Source organism: Octodon degus, unplaced genomic scaffold (assembly GCF_000260255.1).
Source record: "Octodon degus isolate 3935 unplaced genomic scaffold, OctDeg1.0 scaffold00007, whole genome shotgun sequence".
Taxonomy (NCBI): Eukaryota; Metazoa; Chordata; class Mammalia; order Rodentia; family Octodontidae; genus Octodon; species Octodon degus.
Genome location: NW_004524583.1, coordinates 28,384,012 through 28,390,315, shown reverse-complemented (window position 1 = coordinate 28,390,315; position 6,304 = coordinate 28,384,012). Strand labels below are relative to the sequence as shown.

Below are 6,304 nucleotides of genomic sequence, written 5' to 3'. Positions count from 1 at the left end.
CAGGGGGTCTCGGGCGGACCAGCTGAGATTAGGCGCACACACGCGGGGACCCAAGATGGCAGCTAGAGGCTGTGAGATTATTTCTGATCTGACTTCTTCTATACTTTTCTGCTGTTGTTTCTTTACTTCAGTTGCTATTATTTCAAAGATTCCAAGTGTGTGGTTTCCAATTTCTTCTATGCTGATGTCTCCTGGATTCGTTCTGGATGGGCTCGGGGCCTAGGAGTGCATTTTTCTCCTTCTTTTTGTCATTGTCTTTTTCTGAGAGAACTCATTATTTTGATTTCTGTGATATCTTTTTGTGAAAGTTTGAGAGCAGATAGCTGTATTGCTGCGGTCAGAGCCTCACTGTAAAGAGTATATTTTCTAGTTATCTCTCCTGTGTCAGACTTTCTTGTTTTCTCTGTGTTCCAAGATTTTGTCTTCTCTGTGGATTAAGAGTGAGATATCGGTTTCTATATGGCACTGTTCTCTGTTCTTCAGTGTAGGGCTTTGGTGAGGTTATTACCCAAGCACCTCCTGATATAATACCCAAGGGGAAACATGTGGTTAAGGCAGCTATATTTTCCTATTTACAGTAGTACAATTAGCAATATTAATAGCAACTAGTGAAACTTACAAATTGGCAAACTTTTGTAACTAATGGGTTTGTACTTTAGATCATGGGAGCAAACATTATAGCTGTATAACAAGGCAGACCTTAAATGGGAATTTGTATTTAAATCAGTTCCCCTGCGTTCTGTTTGTGCACCTCCCTTTCTTGCACCTGGAGTCTTCCAGGCAGACTAGCTCACCCCAGGTACCGGCTGGCACTTCCATGCTGTGAGGATTCTCCTGTAGGTCTGGGCCTGGGTTTGGGCTCAGTTAGGCCCAGCAGTAGGCCTCCACTCACCAGGTCTAAATCTACTGAACTTGAACTCTACTGTCAGGACTTTCAAGCTGAACTCAGTCCAAGTGGCCTGCTGCATCCCACTAGCTGCTAGTCCCGTGGCTCCTTCCCAGTAGGCCTGCCAAGGTGGAATGGACCTGCTGTTCCTAGTGGCTTTCTGTCTGTGGCTCCTTCGTGGTAGGTCCACTGAGATGGATTAGGCCTGGTGTGTCCCACCAGCTAGTTCTGTGGTTCCTTCCCAGTAGACCCACAGAGGTGGAGTGGGCCCGCTAGGCCTTGCTGGCCACTGGTCCCACAGCTCCTTCCCAGTAGACCCACAGAGGTAGAGTGGGCCTGCTAGGCCTCGCTGGCCACTGGTCCCACAGCTTCTTCCCAGTAGACCTGCCAAGGTGGAGTGGGCCTGCTAGGCCTTGCCAGCCGCTGGTCCCACAGCTTCTTCCCAGTAGACCTGCCAAGGTGGAATGGGCCTGCTAGGCCTTGCCGGCCGCTGGTCCTACAGCTCCTTCCCAGTAGACCTGCCAAGGTGGAGTTGCCAGCTGTTTCTCATTCAGCCACACTAACAAAGATTTCCTCCTCTTCCAGCACTTATGTCCTCTGCTTGCTTAACATTGTTATTCCTTTTGCCACCTCAGCTCCTTGATGACATGCTTACTTTTCAAGATACTTGAGATTTCATTTATTCATCTATAAATTCAGTCAGTGAACATTTATTTTGTGCTTAAGAAAAGAAGGTTGATTAGCAGAGCAGCGGTGCATAGAGGACGAGCAGTGCCTCCTATCCTGAGTCCCCTGGTGAGAGCGGTGGGGTCATACAAATCTGTAAAAGGGGCATTGAGACGAATTTAGTGATATTTATTGGAAACTATCTAAAACTGCACATCCCCATTAACTTTCCTGTGGAAAATATTCAAAGACAGAAAAGAAATTTGTACACATATGCATTTCTTGCATATTTCTAATGCTAGACAGGCTCCACAAGCCACACGAGACCCACCCTTAAGGGAGCCTGACCTAGCAAAAAAAAAAAAAAAAAAAAAAAAAAAAAAAAGAAAGAAAGAAAGAAAGAAAGAAAATCCTTCTAACGTGAGGCAATTGAAATGCTGCACGATTTGCCGATGAAGATACCTACACTGTTTTCCCTCCACTAAATTCAATACAAACATTAAAATGATAACTATGTTTCTTTGTAATACCACAGAACAAATTTAGATATGTAAGATAAAAAAGTTAAAAATATACAAATGAAAAAACTTGCAATTAAAAATCATTGTTTTTGTGTTATCATTGTGGTACTTTAGAACATCTTAATATCTCTTTCCTAATCATCTTGTAATTTGGAAATCTGTTGCTGTGGTTTTTACCTAGATGTCCCTCCAAAAGCCTCAGGCAGTCGTGGGGCAGGCTTTCTTTTGATTGATTCATGGTCCAATGCTGGGAGTATGCTACACCCACTCTCAGCAGGCAGCCAGCATAAAGTATAAGGGAGGGAAAGAGGATTGCCCTTTGGTGCTCCTTTTCTGCTCTTTTTGCTTTTGCTGTTTTCAGCTTCAATAACTGTTGCCCTCTGCCATGTGCCACCCCACCTTGGAGCCAGCCAAGTATGGATTGAAACCTCCACAAACTGAACTCAATAAACCTTTCCTTCTTTAATTCTGGGTGTCAGGTATTTTGTCTCAGGAACAAAATAAAAGTAACCAAGAGGGCCAGCCTGATAGCTCAGCTAACTAAAGTGCCTGCTTAGGTACAGCCAGAGGCCAGGGTTGGATGCCAGCATGCTGCGCCAGCCCCACCCCCAGGGTGTGCTGAGAAGGGAATTGAGCCTGGGTGTGGTGGCATTCGCCTGTAATCCCAGCACTTGGGAGGCTGAAAACAAGAGAATCACTACAAGTCCGATCTGCATAGTGAGTCCCTGTAAACCCTATAGACTCTGCCTTAAATACAGAAAATAAGATGAAATAAATTTTTTAAAAAATGGGCTGGGATGGCAGATAGCTCAGTAGAATAAGTGCTTGCCTGGTGAGCACAAGGTCTTGAGTTCAACCCCTGATACCGCAAAAATAAATAAATAATTAAAAAATTTAAATAACAGTAACCAAGACACTGTTCCACTTGAATAATTTTCATGTCTTTCTTTTTCTGAGCCTAGGTCGTAAGACTAACAAAAGAATAATTTTGTTATTCATAGCACTGACAAAAGAAACTGTCAGGCTGAAATGAGCTCTGAATGTTCAATCAGGATTTTAGAAAGAGGTGATAAAGAGATAAGAAAAGGGAGGCTCAGAGAAGTTAAGATTAGATGTACAGGTAATAATAGAGCAAACTAAAACCAAGCTCAAATTTTATTGTAGTTATTTAGGCTTTGTACCTCCCTCAAGTAGGCCAGTTTCTAATTAAAACAAAACAAAACAAAACAAAAAAAAACCACCTTGTATTCTTTTTTTAATGAGGGAGAGGGGAGAGACTGGGAATCAAACTCAGGACCTTGGGCTTCCAGGCTGGCTCTGCACTGCTGAGGTATATCTCTGGCCCCCAAATACTCATTTATTCTCTAGAAGTTCATTTTCTATGCAGTAGCTTACAGCTAAGCCTTTTACTCCTGTTTCTCATAATTTTATATTCTCAGGGAATTAATTCAGCTTCTCTTTTCCTAAACCTAAAGAGTGGTGGCATTTTCTTTTACAGATAACCTGTGTTATGAACTGCTGCCTAAGTATCCTTTCTACCCACTCTTAAGTTGTATTTCCTCCAATTGCTATGAGACTCAAAATAGAAGTGATACCTTGCTATTTCCTAGAGTTTTTGCACTGCTCTAACCCAGAACACTTTTGGTTGCAAGTGACAAAAATTCAGCCCATGCACAAAAAGCTTATTGGCTTATGTAACTGAGAAATCCAGGAGTGCATCTTAAGGAAAAACTGCATCTGCAGGCTCATATCCTGCTGCGGGGGACTTCCTCCATCTTTTGCTCGTACTGCTTCACTCTCCAGATAAACTCTTCTAGTGACAGGCAGATGACTGCAGAGCCCTCGGCCTCCCAGGCTCAAATTCCAGGTACATCAAACATCAGTGTTCCTGTTCAATCCATTATATGTTAGATCATTTAAGGTGGATGCCAAGTGAAGACGCCAATCACAAAAGGCCACGTATTTGCCCGGTGTGGTGGTGCACACCTGCAATCCTAGCACTCAGGAGGCTGAGGCAGAGGATCCCCGTGAGTTCAAGGCCATCCTACACAGTGAGTTCAAGGCTGGCCTGAACTATAGCAAGACCCTGTCTCAAAAAAAGGAGAACATATTTCCTATAAATTATGATCTGAAAATAAAATTGTCTTTAGTTACTTTCTGGTGGCTGAGACACAACCTGGGTACCCACAAATTGAAGGAAGAGAGACTCATTTGGCTCGCAGTTCGTAGAGGTTTCACTCTGTAGTGAGGTGACTGCAAGGCAGGAGCAGGGCAGAGGAGGAACGGCTCATGGTTCTGCAGATGGTAAGCAGAGCGCAGCTCAGGGGAGGGAGGACAGAGACAGCGGCCTGTAGGCCATGCCCATGCCTGCCTTCTCCAGCCAGCTTACTTCCCTAACCATGTTCACTATAAGCTCATCAGTGGACTAACACGCAGACACATGTCACCCCCCCATGATCCAGTCACCTCCCTAAAGCCCCACCCACGAGTATATGAGGCTTTGGGGGACATCTGGATAGAAATCATAATAAAATATTGAAGAAATCCGTGAATTCATTAGGAATGTGTGAGGCGCAGTAGAGGCTGGCTCACATCCTGATAGTTTTGTTCCTACACATGGAAATGCTCCTACCTGGTGAGATGACAATTTGAAAGAGGAACATTATCAAGAATATACATTTCAGACTCCTATTTTTTAAAATAAGTTGTGATTTAAAAAACTAATTTTCAAAAAGCATTTTCTCTCACCTAGCTTCCCTTAAGTTTGATCAGTTAACTGTGTGGCCTAGAAATTCTGCGGATGACACAGGACTGCTGTCACACTTCCACTGAGAAAAGCAGTTGTGTGATCTCCATTTGTCGGGTCAGGATGATTCATAGTGAACCAAGGAAGGCCGCTGTTTCTAATCCCACATCACTTTCAAACTAAATCTTCTTGGTCCATAAGAAGGCACAGCAAATGCTAGATAGACAGCAATGAAATAAAACTCTTTCAATCTGAACTGTTTTGTATTTGCCACGAAACAACTTTTAAAATATCACCAAGAACTCAGCACTGTGTTCCACGTGGCCTATCACAACTCCAACCTGACTTTAAAGTTTTGCTCTAGAAGTGAAAGGTGCTCGGTACCTGGTTCCAGACCTTAAGAGTAATGGATTATAAAACAACTGCAGCAATATTTTTCATTGGTGTCTTTCCATTTTGCACTTAAAATACAATGCCCCATATGATTTGATGCACTATGTCCTGCAGGTACTATATGAACTAGAGTCATCGCAGGAAGCAGGGACACAGCCAAATGGGATCCTTGAGGTGTTAAATGCAAGGACCATGCTCACGGTGCGCATCAGATTATAAGTAAACAGGATCGGTGGAGCATCTTGCAATGCCAGTAGGCCTGAAGGTGTAAGGCCACAGTTCATTAAACCCCAGAGTTTGGGAAAGCCAAATAAGGACCATTTGCAGAGGAGCACAGTGGGACAGTGCGACAATCCCGTTTCCCGCTCCTCCCACTCTTGATCTCCTTCTAGGGTTTCCCATCTGCTAAATGCAGCTGCCAGCGAGACAGTCAGAACAACTCAAGAGGTGCTGCCCTTAGAGGCCCATCTCTAGAGATAGCAGGAGAGAAGGTAGAACAGATGTGGAAGGGCAAGTGGAGACCACCTAGCGCATCATCTTTCAGTAAAAGTACAGTACATTGTATTTCTTTTAGTACATTGTATTTTTGATTGTTCATATTCCTTACAGATTGTTCATCTTTTCTCCTTTCTCCTTCACTTAGATTATGAGGAAGATCCTTGAAGTGTTTTAAGTTTGATTCTGAGGGGGAGTAACTTCTTAGATCTTGGGGTTTTATTCTACTACTGTCTTCTTTGTTATGCTCATCTATTCAATTGAATGCTTGATAACAGACTTACATAACTGTGTAACTTTTTGGTTTCATAAATTTTTTTAAAAAGTAAAACCAGAAAGTTATGAAATGGAAGTAATTAGTATATAGTAAGATATTGTTTGAGATTATTCTTTTGCTCCTTTTGATATTATTCCTTTGCTAGTTGTGTATCCTGTTCTCTACTATTACATGAGTCACATGCTGACCTCTGGAGTAGACAAAACAGGCCATTTAGTTGTGGTAAGCTTGACAGAACGTACAGATGATTTAGTGCATTTATAGCAAAGGTATAGGGGGCCTGGCCTTAGCTCAGTTGTTTAAGTGGCTGCTTCCACAAA

The 6,304-nt window shown here is 43.0% G+C and overlaps 1 pseudogene; it reads right to left on the bottom strand.

The window, feature by feature from the left end:
• The window catches only part of LOC101567674, a 27,503-nt pseudogene that overhangs the window by 7,828 nt on the left and 13,371 nt on the right, over positions 1-6,304 (bottom strand).